Below are 20974 nucleotides of genomic sequence, written 5' to 3'. Positions count from 1 at the left end.
TGCTTTGATTTCTCTCTGGGATAATGGTGTCTTGGTCTGGGAACATATCAAAAGGCTGCTGCCGAGCTCCCAAGGTGGGCTGAGGTATTGTCTATTTGCTAATGAATCCTGTCTCTTGAACTTCCTGGGTGTTAAAATGCAATCTTATCTTTAAGATGGAATTCCTCTTGTCTTTTACCATGCCGTCTACAACTGGGTCTGTATGCTGAATTAGTTGCTCAGTTTGCAAAATCACCTCACCATATCTGAAGGAGGAAAGATAGCAGGCAGGCCTGGGCCTTTTAGTATCCTAAAGTGAATCTTACACATGATTGCAAATGATTAGCATAATAAAACATGTGCTACTCTTCTTTATCTGCAGAACATTAACTGATCTCACTGAAGAATCATTCTAGAGCTTAATGTTCAAAATAGAGTTTTAGTAGGGGGGATTTCCTTGCATGTACTTTGCTCTGACTGCAGATATCCCACCGTGCCCCCTCCAGAGGCCCTTGCCCTACTCTGACTACATCATTGGTCCCTGACTCATACCCCCTCTACAGATAGAGACCCTAGCTGCTGCTAGGGAAAGGGGGTGATAACCACTCATGCTGATAGGGTGTGCAGTAAGAGGTGCAGATAGGTCTCAATCAGTGGTCGGTCAGGAGGGCCTTGGAAGATGGGAGTTTCCATCCTGGGTTCTATTGCCATCACTCTCTGTAGTTTCATGGCTTCTAGGTGAGATAGAATACATCGTGTTATTAGATTAGGTAAACAGTGGCCAAATATTAACATAAGGAGAATGATGAGCTCAATAAGTAGAATAGATTTCCACCGAAAGGATTTAGAAACTCAGTTCTATATTGTAGTAGTCCATGGGACTTCTGGGTCTCACATAGCTTGGACTTGCTTTTGGAGGTCCTGGAGTGAATCAGAGACATTTTGTGAATAATTTGGAATATACACACAACACTCAATTTTGGTTACGGCACAGGTCCCTCCTTGTGCTGCTGTTAAGATGTCTAGTGCTGTTCTTTAGATAGTATCATTTAAGGCCTTTTGTCTTTTAAGGTATTAATAATGGGCCAGAATTTTACATTCCAATTAGTTATTTCAAAACTTAATACTGTGTGGGCAGTGTACACATCATTTTTAAGAATTTGTAATTGTAACTAATTATGTCTCTGAAGAGGAGACACCCACTAAGGGATTCCTGAGGTACTAGAAACAGGAAGTAATCTGCATATCCAACAGGATGAACTTCCATTTACTTTGCTAAATCTTCAGCTTAAGTTAAAAAGAAGTTAGATTCATTTATTATGAAAGGAGTATTAGAGAGTAGCAAATGGAAGAATAATATAGACTTCATATTGATTTTACAGGAGGAGATTTCTAATAACTTAAAGAGATGAGCATGCTGTATTTATGAGTACAGAAAAACTATGTCATATTCAGAAGTCATGGGGTGCTTATCTTAAGCATCTTTTGTTCGGGTTTTTTTCTTTTTGAATAGTAGATTCAAGTCTTTTAAAGGTTTGCAGGCATATTCAGGTTCTTGAGCTTTAGTGCTCTGTGCAATGGGTTCTTCTTTATCTGTGTTGTCTGGGAGGTCTTGGGAAGAGCTTTTCCAGGCCTTTACTCTGGAGTGGTGAATCCAGGCTTCGATACCTGTGACCTTGACAGCAGTAGGAGAAGAGAGTATAACAGTGTGGGGCCCTTCCCAGACTGGATTAAGAGTTGGAGAATTAGTAGGAATTGACTTAATTAGGACTTGATCTCCTGGTTCAAAGAGGGGTACACCAGGGGTTCTATTTTGTCCTTCAGATAGATTTTGAAGGAGTGCCTGGAATTTAGCAAGGTGTGTCACATACTGGATTATTTCTGTGACTTCTCTGTCCATGATTAAATTATTCTTTAAGAAAGGTCTTCCACAGAGCATTTCAATGGGGCTTAACCCCGGAATTTTGGGAGTGTTTCTTATTCATATTATGGCTAATGGTAGTAGGTCAGGCCAGGGCAAGTAAATTTCTTGTGACAGTTTCCTTAAACGTCATTTTATGATGTTATTAGTCTTTTCCACTTTGCCTGAGGATTGTGGCCTCCAGGCACAGTGTGAATTATACTGAATACCAAGGGCCCGGGACACCACTTGAGTGACAGGCTGCTTTAAATGCCAGGCCATTGTCACTTTGTAATCCTTGGGGCATCCCAAATCGGGGAACAATTTCATGTAAGAGGACCTTTACTACTTCTTTTGCTTGTTCAGCTCTACAGGGGAAGGCCTCGACCCATCCTGTGAATGTATCTATCCACACGAGGAGATCCTGGAGTCCTTTTGCCTTTGGAATATCTGGAAATCTATTTGCCAGTCTTCTCCTGGGTATCTGCCTGCCCGCTGTAATCCAGGAGGAGCGGCTTTTTTATTTAGTCGGTTATTTCTTTGACAGATCTCACAGGCTTTAGTGATTTGCTCTATTGTCTTTAATAGACTACTGCCTGCAAAAAATACTTTTGGCCATCTGATAGGTATTTTCTATACCTAAATGGAAAGTCTGGTGTCAAGTTTTAAGAACTTTCCATTCTGTACTCTGAGGTAAATAAACTTCCTCATCTTCTGTCTGAAGCCAACCAGAGGGAAGGAGAGAACCGCCTTTGGAGAGACCATCTTGCAGCTCCTTTTTACTTTAGCTGGGGATAATATTAGCCGGCACACCTGTCCATAAGAGAGGGCTTGGATAGGTGCCTTATAAGTTTCTCGAGCTGCCTCTTTGGCTTTTGTATCAGCTTGCCTGTTTCCTTCTGTTATTTCATCTATTCCTTTCTGGTGGCCTCTGCACTGAATAACTGCTACTTCTTTAAGCAAATGCACAGCTTGTATTAGCTGGCTAATTTCATTATGGTATTTGATAGGGGAACCTTCAGAATTTAAAGTTTCTTTCTTTCCATATGGCTGCATGGGCATGCAGCACTAGGTAGGCATACATAGAGTCAGTATATATATTGACTCTTTTTCCTTTTCCTATTTCAAGGGCCCGAGTGAGGGCTATTAATTCTGCCAGCTGGGCACTCATGCCTGGTGGAAGTGGTTGGCACTCGGTAGTATCCCAGAGAGTGACAACTGCATAGCCAGCTTTCCACTGGCCTTGTTCAGTAAAGGAGCTGCCATCTGTGAAGAGGACAAACTCTGGGCTCTCTAAGGGGGTGTCTTTTAGGTCTTCTCTGGCAGAATAGTTTAGGGCAAGGACCTGCTGGCAGTCATGCTCAGGTCCTTTACTCATGGATTCAGGTAGAAAGGTAGCTGGATTCAGGGTGGAGCATGTCCGAAGCTGGGTGACAGGGCCCTCAAGGAGAAGCGACTGATATTTTAGTAGCCTGCTATCTGACAGCCACAGCCCCACCCCACCCGGTGTTCAATAAGCTGGTGGTGTTATGGGGTGCATGCACTATTAAATCTTTCCCCAGGGTCAGCTTTGTGGCTTCAGGTACTAGCAGGGCTACGGCTGCCACAGACCTCACACAGTGTGGCCAGCCCTTAGCTACTGGGTCCAGCTCTTTCCTTAGATAGGCTATGGGCTGCTGCATTTCTCCTCAGAGGTTGAGTCAGTATTCCCAGTGCCACTCCCGATTCCTCAGTAAGGAACAGGTTAAACCGGTTTCTGGTGGGCAGGCTTAAGGTGGGGCCTGAAGTAGGGCTTTCTTCAAAGCTTCATAAGCTTTAATGGCATCAGGTTCCCACTGGAGTTTTATGGTGCCTTCCTTTGGGGCTTCTTTAAGGACTTGGTAGAGGGGTTTGGCTAACTCTCCATATCTGGGGACCCGAATTCTGCAATATCCAGTGATGCACAAAAGTCCCCACAGTTGTCTGATAGTAGAGGGTAATGGGTGGCAGAGAATGGGTTATATTCTCTCTTCTCCCAGGGCTCTGGTTCCCTGAGAGAGGTTAAGGCTCAAATATTTTACTTGCTGCTCACAGATCTGTGCTTTTGGGATACTTTATAGTCACAATCAGCTAGAAAGTTTAGTAATTTCTGAGTACCTTCCTGACGCTATGCTTTAGTGATGGCACAGAGCAGTATATCGTCCACATATTGGATGGTTTCTGCTTCCCCTGAATTAAAGTAAGCTGGGTCTTTAGTTAAGATTTGCCCAAATAGATGTAGGCTATCTCTATATCCTTGGGACAAGACTGTCCAGGTTAATTGGGCTGAGGGATTTATAGGATCTTCAAAAGCAAAGAGAATTTGGGACTCAGGTGCAAGAAGGATACAAAAGAAAGCATCTTTTAGGTCTAGCACAATGAACCATGCTGCTCCCTCAGGAATTCTGGATAATAGGGTATAGGGATTAGGTACTAAAGGACGTCGGAGCACAACTGCCTCATTAATGGCTCGCAGGTCTTGTACAAGGTGCCACTTTTGTACTCCTAATATGGGAGTATTGCAAGGGCTGTTACAGGATATTAAGAGGCCTTGAGCCCTTAAGTCGTTAATAATTGGCTTTAAACCTTCATGAGCTTCTGGTTTTAAGGGATACTGCCTTTTATGAGGGAAGAAATAAGGGTCTTTAAGATGGACTTGTACTGGTTGGGTTGATTTTGCTTTTCTGCCTGAGTCCAGCTCCCATGGGGGGTTGTTGCCTGAAAGAAGAGAAAGGACACAGAGTCAGATGGAGGTGGTCTCTTGACAAAGTGCCAATGACATCTTTATTTATACCATTTTGCACAAGGATATGATTACTTTTTATTTGTTCTTTAGATTAACAAGCATAGGCAAGCTTTTTTCTTTCTGTTTCTTTCTAATCTATACATGGTTAGTCAAGTGTTAGACAGGTGATCTTTTTTTTGGTTTCTTGCCCTAATGGTTTCGTAGCAACATGTACAGTATCGTGTTTTATGTTTCTATGCAATGCAATTTCTAAGTAGTGCATGTGACCACAGGAGCATGCAGTATGTAGCAGTGACTATGGAGTCTATCAGCTCAGGGTGAAATACAGGTAACCCACTGCCACAGTTAGCTAGGCAGGTATCATCATCTATATTTTTAATGCAATGGGTACATTTTATCCCCTCATAGTATTTATTCTATCGTAGGTGGATGCAAGGTAAAGATAGAAAGCATGATTTAGTGCTGTAAGAGGGCAAGTGTAGATGATCAGGTCTGTGCCTGTAGACTAGGTATTAATCTAAGTTAGATAAGGGCAACAAAACATCCACGGGTGTAGATAATTTCTCTCAAAACTGGGGGGGTGGGTGAGGTTCTAAGCCTGACCCCTGTTGGCCCCATTTTCTCCCCTGATGGCCCACCTGTGACTGTGCCTGTCTTAGGTTGTTCCTCCCTTGAGGAATCTTACACGTCTCTGGTTAACCAGCCATCTTCTGGGGCCATACAGGGAGATGTAAAGCTGGTAAGTGAGAGAGAAGTAATATTCGCTGAAAAGGTTAGCTTTTCACTTCTTTACAGATTTATGCCCTGTGGCTTCTATGCCCAACACTTGTCTTGAGGTATCTTTACCACTTGGAAGAATTATGGTACTTGATAATTTCACATATGAGGCACGAATTCTAGTAAAGGGCTGTAATTAGGAAGGAAGAAGAAAAGCTATAGAAGTAGCAGATGGAAGAAAACATGGGAAGATGGATTAAGTGTCAGACAGGGTTATTCCATTCAGTATTCCCCCATAACTCTATTTCTCTAATTTTCCTATAAAACTCTTCACCACTAATTTCACTAGCATTGCAAACAAGGGGGGCATTCCCACTTAGGTGGAGATGGAGTAGTCAATGATTGACTACCTCCCTGCAGGTTTTGGTATCCATGCCAAGATCACCATCTGGTCCCTGCGTGTTCTATTCTTCATGTTCACTGTCCTGAAAAGCTTTTGGGAAGTTTATGTTCTCCTCCTTTCTATGCTGCTTATCAAAGGTTAGCTTAGCCCTTGGCAACAATGCAAGCAAAGGCAAAGCCAATAGTATAATGGAGAATAACAAAATCAAGGTGGGTAATAGGGGGAGCCAGCTGCCAAGGCCCCTGCTTTGAGGGGGTCTTCCTCCAGCCTGAGCTTTGCTACACAGCTTGAGCAGCATGGCTACCACCACTTTTCCAGTGATTCCATTAGTTGCCCAGACTTCAGGGTTAAGGTCTACATCCACTAGGGAAAGATTTTGCTTATCTTTTTCTGCATTAGTATGTAGAGAGGCTTTTACTTTAGAAAGTATATCATGGCCTATAAGCGGTGTCAGACCATCTGGGATTACTAGGAAGGCATGTGAAAATAGCACTGAGTCCCATTCACAATTTTAAGGCTGAGTAAAATATTTGGTCCTGGGCTTCCCAGATATGCCTCTAACAGTAGCTGACTGGGAGGAAGGAGGGCTGGGATTATGGAGGAGGCCCGAATAGGCGGCTCCTGTATCGATCGAGCAGGAAATTGATGGTGTGGCCTCCTACAGAGAGAACCACCCGGGGCTCCTGTGGGGTTATGATGGTGACAGGAGCCAGGATGGTAGCCCCGGGCCCTTTCAGTCCTGACCACATGGTTGGAAGTCTGACCCCAGTTGCCTTTGCCTCTGAGGTCAGTCCTGCTTCCAGTGGTCTCCTTGAAAGGGTGGGCAGGGCATTGATGGTTTGGAGCGCCAACCATAGGGTACTCTCACTTAAAATGCTCCTCTCTGGCACAGAGTTAACAGGCTGCCCTGGGCCCAGTCCGTGGGGCTGGTTTCCTTTTCTCTAATCTTGGAGGCCCAAAGTTGACTCTCTATAAGGCTATCACTAATGCCTCTGCCTTTCAGTTATCTCTCCTGTCCCAGTCCCTCTCTTCATCTTTGTCTCTTTTATAGAAAACTTATGTGGCAACATTCAGGAGGCTTTCCAGATTTTGTTCTGGGCCATATGCCAATTCTTGTAACTTCCTCCTGATATCTGTGGCCGATTGGGTGATGAATTTATCTTTGAGAATGACTTGGCCCTCTGGGGACTCTGGGGACATATAAGTGTGCTTCACTAGTGCCTCCCTGAGCCATTCCAGAAAGGCTGAGGGGCTTTCTTTTTCTTCCTGCATCATGGCTGATAATTTAGAGTAATTTATAGGTTTTACTCGTGCTCTTTTCAGCCCTTCTAAAATACAAGTTATAATGTGGTTCCTATACCAGTTATCAGCATCGTCTGTATCTTGGCCCCACTCTGGGTCAGTGAATGGCACTGCCTGACAGCCAGTGGGGACTCAGGTGAGCTCTTCTGGAGATTTGCCACTCACATTTGTAGTATACCATTCATCTCCAAACTCTAAGGCTCCTCTGAATACTTTTTCTTTCTCTCCTCCAGTGAGGATTTGATTTAATAGAAGCATAACATCCTTTCAAGCCAGTTCAAAAGTTAAAGTAAGCCCTTGGAAGGCTTCTATGTATTTGTCTGGGTCATCTGAAATTTTAGCCATGTCTTGTTTAATTTGCCTCAGGTCTTGGAGGGAAAAGGGGACATGGACCAAAGCCGGTCCCCACTCTCCATTGGCTACTTCCCATAAGGGCAATAAGGATGGGTATAACTGTCTTCTCTTCACCCCCTTGGAAGCCTGGAGGGGTGATTGGGGCAATGATGCTTGGGGTGGTAGTTCTCCTGTGGTCTGACTTTTGAGGTTCTCGGCAAGTGGACTTAGATTTGGATAAGGTGGTCATGGCAGAGCTAATGGGGGACAATTAGGGTTTGGAGTAGGGTCTGGAAATAATCCACCTTTTTGGCATAGTCTTTTACTTTCCCTAAGGGACTTCTGACTGTTAGGGTTCGGGACTCCGGGGCTTCTCCAGAGAACAAACCACACGGGCACGGAGGTGTAAATCCAAGCAAAGTCTTTATTCAGCCAGCTAGCTGGGGCCGACAGCACCTCCCCTGACACGCAGGTCGAGTCCGAGCTGTCGACCCCCAAGCAACTTTAGGTATAGATTATATAGGATTTCCACAGCCGTTGCACCAAAGCCCACACATTACCACAACCAATGAATTTAAAACACATCCCATACTTTAACCAATAAAGTTGAAACGGGGACCCGCCGCTTGCCTGACCTTTGCACAAGCATTCCTTAACGTCTTGTCACGAGTTTTGTCCCCCTAGGGTATGGAAACTGGGTAGCTCTCGCTCTAGGGTGTTTCCTGCATTCCTTTACATTCCCCCCTTTTCTTGACTAAACTGAGGAATCTTCCACAGCGGCATCTAGGGCCTGATACCTTTGACGAAGGACTAAAAGTTGGACAGTGTCAATCCTTTCCCGCACAAACCTAACAAGCCTGTTAATTATGCACGGGCCAATTGTAAGCAGCAACAGCAGGATGACCAGTGGCCCTGCAATGGCCGAGAGGAGGGTAGCGAACCAAGGTTTGTATTTGAACGAAGACTCAAGCCTTCCTTCGATACTTTCATATTCTCTACGTCTCTTCTCTAGATCTTTCTTCAGTTTGGCCAGGGAGTCTCTTACTGCACCTGTTTTGTCTACATAGAAACAACATTCTTCTTTAAGGCTGCGCACAGCCCACCTTCTCTTAATAACAGGAGGTCCAGGCCTCTTCGGTTCTGTAGAACTACCTCCGACAAGGAAGTGAGGGATTGCTCCAGGTCTGACATTGTCTGTCGGAGTTGTTCTAGGTCCCTATCAATTGCCAGCCTCAGGGCTGTGAGCTCCTGTTCCCGAGTTACAAGGGCTGTGACCCCAGTGCCTGCCCCTGCTATCCCTAGGGAGAAGAGGGCCCCAATTGTCAGGGCAGTAAAAGGCTCCCTCTTTCTCCGGTGGGGGATCAGCACTTCTTCCCAAAATGAAAGGAGGGATTCATGAGAACGATATATTAGGCGAGGTAGAATGGCCACAAGTACACAAAACTCACTGCTAGCATTGAACACAAGGGTGGATAGGGCCGGGGTGAGGCCTGTCTTTGAACAGAGCCACCAACCCGAGGAGGGTATAACCCACTTTCCCAGCTCCCACGTGGTGTTATTATAGGAGGAGCATAACTGACTCTGGGCCGTAGGGACTGTGCCCACACATGTGTCAGCGATTGAGACCTGAGCGATCGTAAGTCCCCTCAGTCCCCTGTCCCAAGGAGTGGGATAGGAGTCATTGATAGTGTAGGAGCCATTTATCCTGACTGCCTCATAGAAGGGGGGTGAACCTGGGTAGCATAACCAAAAGGGATCAGTGAAGGAGGGAGTGGTGTGGTTCAGAGTTTCTGCTACTGCCTGCACCATCTCCCACAAGGGGTTATCTAACCCAGACGGACTCAAACCCGGTCTTCCTGCGGGTTCTGGAATCAGCTTCACAGATGTGGTTCCCTCGAAAGTCCATATTAAGGTGCTTATCAGCAGGATCCCCTTCATCTTTGGCTTAGGTGTAGTTTTAGAGGATTCACAGGATGCTGCTGCACCTTCCACTCTTCCTCGCGGGCTCCTGGATCCTTATGAGGCAGGACCTTCCGAACGTGGGTGTGATGCACCCAGGGAGCGATACCATCTACCTTGAGGGCAGTGGGGGTGGTAAACAATACAACGTAAGGACCCTTCCACCTGGGCTCGAGTGTCCTCACTCGGTGTCTCTTGACCCACACCATGTCCCCTGGGACTATGCCATATTCCGGGCTCGGAATCTACCCACCCTCATAATATGCTCTAATCAGGGGACAGATTTCCTGTTGCACTTTAGCGAGAGCTTGCAACACATTCAGGTAGTCAGGGGCCGGGTCCCCTGCCTCGGAAAGCTGTACTCGCCGAGTTATGGGTGGAGGAGCTCCATACATTATCTCAAATGGAGTTAAAGCATGTACATAGGGGGAGTTTCGAGCATGGAAGATGGCTAAGGGAAGGAGGGTTACCCAGTCCCTGCCAGTCTCTAATACCAATTTAGAAAGGGTCTCCTTCAAAGTCCAATTCATTCTGTCTACCTGCCCAGAGCTTTGTGGGTTGTAAGCACAATGTAACTTCCAATCTACCCCCAAAGCCTGGGCCAGTTCCTGCAGGATCTTGCTAACGAAAGCAGGGCCGTTATCTGAACCTATGGCTTCAGGGACCCCATATCAGGGGATAATTTCTTCAATTAATCTTTTTGCTACTACCTGGCTTGTCTCATGCTTGGTTGTAAAAGCCTCCACCCACCCTGAGAAGGTATCTACCATAACTAGCAAATACTTGTACCCATACTTCCCTGGTTTTACTTTGGTGAAGTCTATTTCCCAGCTCCTCCCGGGAGTCCTCCCCCTTTCCCGAGTCCCTGTCGGGTGGGGCCCTCTTGGGGCTGGTTTCAGCATTGCACAGCTGCAGCATTCTCTCGTGATCTGACGAGCTGCCTCATTCTGGTGGGGAAACACCAACTGCGCAGACTGGAAAAGGCTGAGTAGTTTTTTCAGCCTAGATGGGTGGACTTATGCAGATTAGCAAGCATGTACTGTCCTAATGCTTCTGGCAGGATCAATCTACCTTCTTGGTCCCTACTCCAATTTCTCTCCTCAAACACTCTACCCGAGACTTGTTTCCTAATCCACTCAAGATCCTGAGGGGAATACTCAGGTTCGGGTGGCAAGGCGGGCAGTTCAGGTATGGGTACCTCGAGGGCTGCAAGTACAAGGGAGTCCGAGAGGGCCGTCCTCCTATTTTCCGCATCAGCATGTTTGTTGCCGATGGCCTCAGGCGTCTTCTTTGATTGGTGGCCCGGTACATGTATAATTGCTACTGCCTTCGGTTTTTTTATAGCAGCCAGTAATCTTTGGACTTCTTATAGATTCCTCAGCTCCTTTCCTTCTGCGAAGTGGAATCCTCTTTCCCGGTAAATGGCACCGTGGACATGGACAGTGCCAAAGGCATATCTGCTATCTGTGTAGATGTTGGCCCGCTTGCCTTCTGCTCTCTCCAGGGCCTCAGCAAGAGCAATGAGTTCTGCCTTCTGTGCTGAGGTGCCAGGGGGCAGGGCTGCACTCCAGACAACCCCACCATGGGTCACCACCGCTGCCACTGCTCTCCTGACTCCCTCCTGCACAAAGCTGCTCCCATCTGTGTACCAATTTAGCTCACAGTTTGGTAATGGTGTGTCCTTCAAGTCTGCTCGCATCTGGATAATTCCGGAGAGGATGTCTCTACAGTCATGGATGGGGGTCGACAGATCTGGGTCCGGCAGAAGGGTGGCAGGATTTAGGGTCACCGAGTCAGAGAAGACAATTCGTGGAGAATCTAGTAGGAGCCCTTGGTAGTGGGAGAGTCTTGCATTCGTCATCCATTTTCCTGGAGGATGCCTGAGGATCCCCTCCACAGTATGTGGGGCTGTTACTCTCAAGTTCTGGCCAAAAGTGAGCTTGTCTGCCTCTTTTACCAGTAGAGCAATGGCTGCTAGGGTACGCAGACAAGGTGGCCACCCGGAGGCCACGGGGTCTAGTCGCTTGGACAAATAGGCCACAGGTCTTTTCCATGGGCCTAGCTGCTGAGCCAAGACTCCTTTAGCCACTCCTTTCTTTTCATCTACAAACAGGATGAAGGGTTTTTCTGGGTCTGGCAAAGATAAGGCGGGGGCCCGGAGGAGAGCTTCTTTTAGTCTGTCAAAAGCCTCTTGTTGTTCTTGAGTCCATTGCCAGCCCCGCCCTTCTTTGGTCTCCTCATATAGCAGTCGGGCTACTTCTGCGTACCCTGGAATCCAGAGCCTGCAGAACCCGGCTGAGCCAAGAAATTCCCTCACTCCCTGGGGTGAGAAAGGGACGGGAATAGTCAGAATAGTTCGTTTCATGGCCTGCGTTAGCCACCTGGCTCCGTTAGATATTTTGTACCCCAGGTAGATCACTGACCTTTGACAGATGTGGGCTTTCTTGGCACTGGCTCGATATCCCAGTTCACCCAGTTCAGCTAACAAGTTCCCTGTGGCTTCTTCGCACTCCTCATGGGTTTCTGTGGCCAGCAACAAGTCATCCACATACTGCAGCAGTGTCACGCGGGGGTGGCTCCTGCGAAAGGGCTCCAGGTCCTGGCTTAGGGCTTCATTGAATAGAGTGGGAGAGTTTTTGAAACCCTGTGGCTGTCTAGTCCAGGTAAGCTGCCCGTTTCTTCCTCCCCCTGGTTCCTGCCACTCAAAGGCAAACAAAGGCTGACTAACTTCAGAAGGGGGAATACTGAAGAAGGCATCTTTCAGGTCCAGAGTAGCATACCACACATGTGAGGGTGGCAGGTAGCTGAGCAAGGTGTAAGGGTTGGGCACTGTGGGGTGGATGTCCTCGATCCTTTCATTAACCCTTCGCAGGTCTTGCACCGGTCAGTATTCTCTGCCGCCAGGCTTCCTTACTGGAAGCAGGGGCGTATTCCATGCAGATTGGCAGGATTTAAGGACTCCAGCCTCTAACAGTCTGTGGATATGGGGTGCTATCCCTTTCCTAGCCTCTTCTGGTATTGGATACTGCCGGACTCGGATGGGCAGGACCGCGGCTTTGAGCTGAACAACAACTGGGGGCAGATGTTTGGCGAGACCAAATCCTCTGGTTTCCGCCCATGCAGAAGGGAACTTCTGCAACCAAGAGTCTATTTCTCCCTGGCCCCCCTTTTCTTGATCTGCCTGAAACAGGCGATGCTCGTCGGCTAGGGATAGAGTTAGCACATGCACCGGTTGTAGGGACTGCCCTTCTCTGTCCATGATCTTTATCCCTTCAGGTTCGAAATGAATGCGCGCCCCGACCTTGGTCAATAAGTCTCTGCCCAGTAACGGTGCGGGGCTTTCGGGTACAGCCAGGAATGAGTGAGAGACCTGATGTCTTCCTAGGTCCACTTTTCTATTAGTAGTCCAGGCACATTTCTTGGACCCTGTTACTCCCTGGACTACACTTGTGTGTCTTGGGTTTAGGGGACCATGGACTTGGTTGAGAACTGAATACTGTGCCCCCGTATCTACCATGAACCTAATAGGAGACCCCTCCACACACACGGTTACCCAGGACACGGGGAGGGGTGCCAAGTCCCGTCCCCCATCAATTCTCCTCTCCTAGATGCAGGGTCTTAACGGGGTTCCCTCCTCCTTGTTCCTTCCTTTTGGGGCACTCTCTTTTCCAGTGCCCATATCCCTTACACAGGGTGCACTGATCTTGTCCTAGCTGGGATGGGCGGGGTCCCTTTCTTTGAGGAGATCTAGGGCTCCCCTTTACTCCAGCTAAGAATATCCTAGCCATCTCCTCTCTCTGCTTCTTGTTCTCCCTCTTCTGAAATTCTCTGTCTTCTTTCCTATTTTTCTCCTGCACTTCCCATTTCTCTTTCTTCAGCCTTTCTTCCCTATTTCCGGAGTCTCTCTAGCATTGAAGACTTTCTCCGCTTGCTGCAGCATTTCTCTAATAGAGATCTCTCCTAAGTCATCCCGCTTGTGGAATTTCCTCCGGATATCGGGGGCTGCCTGGTTGATGAATGAGAGGACTACATCTGATCTGTGTTCCTCTGCCTCTGGGTTTATGGGGGTATATTGCCTGTAAGCATCAAGCAGCCTCTCCAGATACGCGGCCAGGCTTTCCTTTTCTCCCTGAACAATAGATTTTACCTTAGCTAGGTTAGTGGGCCGTCTGGCGGCCGCCTGGAGACCAATCATCAGAGTCTTGCGGTAGACCCGGAGACGCTCCCTACCTTCTGCAGTCCTGGAAGTCCCAGTTTGGGCGTGTAAGTGGAAACGCCTCGTCAATGATGGGCTGGAGGGTAGTAGGTCTTCCATTTTCTCTGAGGACATTTTTCCTGGCTTCATTGAGGACGCGCTCTCCCTCTTCCGTTGTGAAGAGGGTGTGGAGCAACTGCTGGCAGTCGTCCCATGTGGGACAATGGGTGAACATAATGGACTCTACCATACCTATAAGACACTTGGGATCTTCCGAGAAGTGAGGGTTCTGAGTCCTCCAATTATAAAGGTCACTAGATGAAAAGGGCCAATACTGATATTGCTGAGCTCCGCCCGGACCGCCTGCACCGATGGCACGCACGGGCAGAACCGGAACTGCTTCTTCTGAGGTGGAGGAGGGGGCCTCCCTTTCTTGCTCCCTCGCCCCTCGAGGCTTCAACTGCATTCCTCCCGCTCTACCTGGCGCCCAGCGTGGAGCCAGGGCGGGAGAGCGTGAGGAAGCTCTTTCCGGCCTCCTGCCTTTTAGTGCTGAAGAGTCTGGGGAAGCTGTGGCCGCCAGATCCCTGCTGGGCTCTCCAACCTCGTTCTCTACTCCCCCGGCAGCTTCACACCCTTCTCCTGCATACGGGGGTGGCCGCTCAATTGACAGAAGGGGGTAGAGGGGGGAACTGTCAGGGAGAACAGGCGGCACACTCGGGCGCACAGCGTTTCTGCCCCTATGATCAGGGGGTTTTAGATCTTCCTGGGCAACTAAGATGGACGTTTTTAGCGGGTCAGTGTGAAATTTCCCCACCAAAAAATGCCTCAGCCGGGAAGGGAGATTCTTGGCCAAATTTTCCCAGACAAGAATATAGGGAAGCTGGTCAGGGTGGCCCTCAGGGTCTGGCCGGGAGATGATGGCTTTGACCTTGCCAATAAGGTCCAGGGAAAGAGACCCCTGGATCGGCCAGCCTACTCCAAAGGAGGGCCACTCGGCTGAACAAAAGTTATCAAGCTTACTTTTCTTGATACTAAGACTCATGTTTAGGGCCTGTTCCTTGACCTTCGGAAAGTGGGAAAGGATCAGACCTTTAGGGGTAGCCTGAGTCTGGCCCATGGTGAATAATGCAAGGAAGACAGAAGGTGAAAAGTAGAAGTGCCACTTTAAACAAGATGATGACTGGTGTATGTGCTTGTGGACCGGTGCCTGTCGTTGCACAGTTCTTCTTCTGCTGGGGACGCGAATTTATCTGGGATTCGCGGCTGTGACCCCCTTATCCTGTCACGGGAGTCTTCCAGCGGCGGACGCCCTAATGGCTCTTAACTGCCCGACCCGTGCCTGCAGGGGAATGATTTAGTGGCAGAAAGGAGAAACGGAGAGAACAGGAACAGGAGAGCCTCAGAGTAAGAGAAACTTAAAGGGAAAAGCGCAAAAAGAAATATAAACCTATACACAATAAAACAATCAACAATAACACCAAACACACACACCACATTTGATCGCACTCACTCGGACTGGTCCTTCTCTCACTCTGGTGTGCACCACACTCACCACTTTCAGGATCCTCAAAAACTCTCGTGATTCTCCCAAAAGGCGTCCACTCGGACTGCCGCAGGGTGACGAGCTCGATCCTTTCCTCCTCGGGCGCCAGGTTCCTGCCGATCGGACTTCCCTTCCTAAGGCCGAATCACTCGGACCTTAGGGCCAGGACTGGTTACCTGGGCTTCACCCAGGGTCACTAACCTGGGGGCCGGGACTACCAACCCGGACTTCCTTACTCAGGATCACTAACCCGAGACCAGACACGGGATGGCGACTCCCGCTTTATACTGAATTTATGCAGACACGAGGGGGCGAACCTCGAATTACACTGCCCCGTCCGGACAATCAGACCTTGCCTCCAGCCGTCCCTTGTTCTCCAGGAAGTCGCTCGGTTCCAGGACGAGCCCCCAAAATGTTAGGGTTCGGAACTCCGGGGCTTCTCCAGAGAACAAACCACACAGGCACGGAGATGTAAATCCAAGCAAAGTCTTTATTCAGCCAGCTAGCTGGGGCCGACAGCACCTCCCCTGACACGCAGGTCGAGTCCGAGCTGTCGACCCCCAAGCAACTTTAGGTATAGATTATATAGGATTTCCACAGCCGTTGCACCAAAGCCCACACATTACCACAACCAATGAATTTAAAACACATCCCATACTTTAACCAATAAAGTTGAAACGGGGACCCACCGCTTGCCTGACCTTTGCACAATCATTCCTTAACGGCTTGTCACGAGTTTCATCCCCCTTAGGGTATGGAAACTGGGTGGCTCTCGCTCTAGGGTATTTCCTGCATTCCTTTACATGACCATTTTCCTTCTTTGTGGCAAAGTTAATCTAGCTGCATAACTTTATTATATAGTGTATTTCCCTCAGAGGGCCAAGTCTCTCCATCAGAGAGTTTGTATTGAGGCCAGGCTTGTGTGCAGAAGAAGATGAGGCACTTCCTTTTCAGGGTTTGGGGATCAAATTGCTCCCAGTTCCTCAGAATGTATGCCAGAGGCATGTCTGGCTTTAACCTTGAAGAGGATGCTCCCATCTGAAAGAGAGAGAGAAATATGGGTGTCAAGCACCTGATCAGCCTCTCTCTCCGTGATGGCATCCCCTCGCCTTGGAGCTTTGGTGACAGTGGTCAATCACCCCCTCTGCCAGGCCTACTGGATTTAACCACCCCTTACCAGCATGGCCTGCACCTTGCCTTGATTCCACTCTTGCCTTCCCACTAAGCAAGAGTCACCTCGGAGCTCTGGATTTAGTGGGACCTTACCAGTGTGCTCCTACTTATGCCTTTTGGGAGTTTCCCTAGTTTTCTCTACATGAGTTTTCCTTGAGAACCCCCTGCCTGTCTGATAAGCGCAGGGACAGTGTGACTTCTTGCTGCCAGAGCTCTGATCTAAGTCACAAGCCTGTTTTGCTTTCCCTGGAGCTGAAGAAAAGGAAATGCCTAGCCCCAGGATGACTGCCTCTAAGGATAGGAGATCAATAGAATAGAGCCATTTACATGTTGGTCTCAGGTTTCAGCTTGATTACTTTGCAGACTTCATTTACATTACACAGGAGAAAGTGGCACAGGCCTAAGAGGACTGCTTTGAATGGGGAGCAAGGGAACTTTTGTTAAGGCCAGAAATAAAATTCAGGGACTGCCATGGACACTTATGGGGGGAGGGTCTATAATCTCAAACAACAGTTTCTGCCACTGCCTGGGAATTATGCCGCTAGTCACCCAGTGTAAGAAATCTTATCTCTGAGACAAGAGGTCAGGTGTCATCTGCGACTCTCGCATAGGCAGCAGCCAAGCAGGAGGTTCACTCAGTGCCGTCGGATCAATTGGCTGGAGCCAAGATCTCAGGACCACTGTCTACTAGTCCAGTCTGCTGTCAGAGTCCCCAGATTAGGGTAGGAAAGTAGGAAATCCGCTCAGCCACTCCCTGACAATCCTGTCCATCCAGAGGTGGGGGATCAAGGAGCAGCAGACACCAGGAAACCTTTCACCTGAGACTTAAGACTGGTAGCCAATGCTAATCACCTTTTAAGTGGCTAACGGGTGCCCAGGCACATTTTTATGAGATAAAAAGCACAGCATTTAGTCAGGAATAAGAGTGAAGTGCAGGTCTCCTACCTTGTGGCGGTGAGCATCAGGTTCCATGAAATTGAAGAAGTTAGAAGGGAGTTACAGAATTAGGAACGCCTCCTGCCTCACTGAGTCCAGGGCGGCCTGAAGAAGCAGGCTGGAAGTCAGAGACAGAGAAAGAGGCACTCCTCACAGATACCCAGTTGGGCTGTCGGGGTCTGATTCCAGACACGTGGGCCTTTGTAAAGCCGCTGAAGTGTAGCCTCAGCCTAGACTCTCACAGTTGCCCATGGCTTTCCTCAGTCCCTCGCATCCTAGGAGATGCCTCTGAAAGGGAATCCTGGCCTCCACTCAGCTGACATTCCTGGCTCCCAAGGGAGGTGGGGGATCCACTGAGGGAGATGCAGGGGAACCTGTCGCTCGAGACTTTGAGATCAGCAGCCAGGCTAGTCCCATTGAAGTGGCTGGTGAGCACCTGATGCTGTGTGCCACAGACAGCTTCCTTCTATAAGTACAATGAAAGAAAGGGCAGGCTTGGATGCTGATACTCATCTCCAAAGTTATCCCAGAGAAGCCCCCAAATATGATGCCGGGTTTCTTGTTCATGAAGCCAAAGAATGACCTTCACAAACACTCAAGGTAGGAGAGCAAGATACAGGCTTTTATTTAGAGATAAAGTGAAAGGACAGAGCTCCCGGGTCACGCCAGGAGTGGACAAGAGAGTTCATGGTGGTGCGTTGTCTAGGGGTTTTATAGGCAGCTGAGAATATATGGGAATGTGAAAAAGAGTTTAGGGTTGTGGACTTGTTAAGTGGTCCCTGAATATTAAAAATTGACTTAACATAAGGAATTTTCTGCCTTGATTTCTCTCTGGGATACCGGCTTCTTGTTCCAGGAGCACATCAAAAGGCTGCCTGCCCAGCCCTCAAGGTGGGCTGAGGTATTTTCTACTTGCTAAAGAATCCTGCCTCTTGAACTTCCTGCATGTTAAAATGCAATCTTATCTTTAAGATGGAATTCTTCTTGCCTTTTACTATGCTGTCTACAGCTGGGTCTGCATGCTAAGTTAGTTGCTCAGTTTCCAAAATCACCTCATCAGATCTGAAGGAGGAAAGACAGCACATAGGCCTGGGCCTTTTAGTATCCTAAAGTGAATCTTACACACGATTACAAATGATTAGCATAATAAAACATGTGCTAATCTTCTTTATCTGGGGAACATTAACTGATCTCACTGAAGAATGATTCTAGAGCTTAATGTTCAACATAGAGTTTTAGTAGGGGGAGTTTCCTTGCATGTAGTTACATTGCTCTGACTGCAAATATCCCACCCTGCCCCTGCGGAGGCCCTCGCCCTACTCTGACTACATCAGTGGTCCCTGTCTCAGTGTCAATGACCACTTAGGTCACAGTACAATCTTTTCCTCTTTGTAATTTTTTCCTGCTCAAGTGTGGCAGCAATCAAATACTTCACCCTCTCTGCTCAGCCTCCCTCCTCCTCCTTACCATTTTCTGCTCTTCCTCTCCCAGCTGCCTATTCCTCCCTTATCCTGTTCAGTGCCCCCTCAGGCTCCGCTTCCCACTCACCCTGCTCACAGATGGAGCACAGAATTGTCCTTGGGGAGTCAGAGCAGATGGAGATGCTGCAGCAGGGATGTCTTTTATAGGTCCCAGGCTGGCTCTGGGAGGTGTGGGAGGTGGCGCTTGTACAACTGTTAGGAATAAAAGGACTTGGCTCGGTGTCACAGGGAACGCAGATATAGTGAGACAAGAAACTAAGTCAAGAAAGCAAAGTAAGTTTTAATACACTCCACATAGAGCAACAGAGCGGGCCTGCCTAAGATAGGCCCAGATGCTCATACTGAGGCTGCTTTTCTGTGGTGTTGGCAGGGCAGAGAGGTCCTTGGTTGACAGCTGTCAGTTCTCTAGACTGGTGAAATGGGGACATGGGCTCTGCTGTGCCTGTGCTTCTGATGTTGCTTGTCTGGGGGGACCCTGGACATTTCCTGAGTCACTCGTGGACCCTGTGGCTTCATCTGATTAACTCTCGGAGTCAGTTCTGGCTTTCTGGCTCTACCTGATCAACTCCCTGAGTCATCTTTGGGGGACCGTCTCTCTTTTTCGTCCCGCTCATTTCTGTCTATTAGGCAGGAAAATAGATAAGCAGGGTGGAAAGAGAAAAAGGCCAGAAAGTCCACTAAAAAGACCCAATATTAATCAATTAAATCTCAAAAAGCCAGGAGCAACTTGGTGATGCTGGGGTTCTTGTCCACGAAGCCAAAGAATGAGCTTTACAAACACTCGAGGTAGGAGAGTAAGGTACAGGCTTTTGTTTAGAAATAAAGTGACAGAATAGAGCTTCTGGCTCACACCAGGAGGGGACAAGAGAGCCCGTAGTGGTGCATTGTCTAGGGGGTTTTATAGGCAGTTGAGGATTTTTCAAGAACATGAAAAACTTAGGGGTGTGGACTTGCATCACCTGCCCTGCCCTCAAGTTGGGCTGGGTCACAGTCTGTTGCCAGGGCTGACAGTGGTGTCACTGGTTATGCTGATGCCCTTGCAGAACACTCAAGCATTCCAGGTCAAGTTGCTCCTGGCCTTTTGACCTTCAAGTGATCTCACTGAAGATGTCTATATCTTTGCCTTACAGAACTAGTGTGACCTTGACTTTGCATAATGCTTAGCACAGACTTTCAATAGTGACTTCTTTGCCCATTGTTACATTGCTCTGACTCTAAATATTATGGGCTGCTTCCCCCACTTCCCCCCAGGCCCTCACCCTACTCTGACTACACCCACAGTCCTTGTCTCATTGACCTGGAATGTTTGAATATTCCCCAGATACTATCTGAGATAATATCCTCAGCATAGCCCAGGTCTTTATTGTCTTAATCATGCAGGTGCAGCTTATTTTGTTACCTTTACTATATGCTGTTTTTTCCTTCTTCCAGCCCTAATTATTTTCTAACCTAGGCAACTAAATTAGCATGCAGGCCCAGCCATAAACAACATACTGATAGGCAGGAAGTATTCCATCTTAAAGATTGTATTTTAATACCCAGGAAGTTAAAAATGTAAGATTCTTAACTTACTCTTTAGCAAACAGACAATACCTTAGCCCACCATCGGGGCTGGGCAGCCAGCCTGTTTGATCTGCTCCCAGACCAAGACACCCAGATCCCAGGGAGAAATCAGGGGAGGATCTTCCTTGTGTTAAGTTGGTTCTAAGTATTCAGGGACCTCTTAACAAATCTGCACCACCAGCCCTTACTCACATTTCTAAAGAATCATTAAAAGGGGGAACCCCCAACCTTACAAGGTGCTCCTCTCTCTGAGGCCGCCCACACTTTAAGTGCACAACCTTTTAACTTGAAACTCTTTTCAACCTTTCAGGGGGTGCTCCTATCTCTGAGGTCACCCACACTTTCTAAGTGTGTAACCTTTTAACCTTAAACTTTCCCTCTCTAACCTTTCAGGGCACCTGTCCTTGCTGAGGTTGCCTGCTGCACTTCTCTCTTTAAGTAACTTTAAATAAAACTTTACTCTGCTTCACTACTGTGTCTCTGCCCTTCAATTCTTTGTTGCAGCGGGGCAACGATCGAAGAAAATACACAACGCTCCCCTAACATCTCTTCCTACCTAACGACCATGGGCTGGGTCATTTCTGCATTCCCTGGCTCTTGGCCCCCATCCCCGGGGGTTGGCATCAACCGGGACTTTACAAGTCACAATGTTCCATAGGCTGAAATCCTGGAGAATTGACTTGGTACACTACCTAGACAAAGACTCTTTGTGTCCTCTGGGGAATC

General features: G+C 48.1%; 2 long non-coding RNA genes across 2 annotated transcripts in view; both read right to left on the bottom strand.

Annotated features, from left to right (window-relative positions):
• Window positions 1–1445: 1445 nt before the first annotated feature.
• LOC130683424 (uncharacterized) overlaps window positions 1446–20974 on the bottom strand; it is a 42658-nt gene continuing 23129 nt past the window's right edge. Inside the window, exon 2 of the long non-coding RNA XR_008997133.1 lies at window positions 1446–4615. This is a non-coding gene — a long non-coding RNA (uncharacterized LOC130683424). The remainder of the gene's footprint in view (window positions 4616–20974) is intronic.
• Window positions 5312–19538, bottom strand: LOC130683422 (uncharacterized). Its single transcript, XR_008997131.1, has 3 exons — window positions 18672–19538; window positions 17214–17322; window positions 5312–5379 (listed from the first exon to the last, which is right to left on the bottom strand). It is a non-coding gene; the product is annotated as an uncharacterized LOC130683422 (long non-coding RNA).

This window comes from Manis pentadactyla, chromosome 4, assembly GCF_030020395.1.
Source record: "Manis pentadactyla isolate mManPen7 chromosome 4, mManPen7.hap1, whole genome shotgun sequence".
NCBI lineage: Eukaryota > Metazoa > Chordata > Mammalia > Pholidota > Manidae > Manis > Manis pentadactyla.
This window is presented reverse-complemented; position numbering and strand designations above follow the sequence as displayed.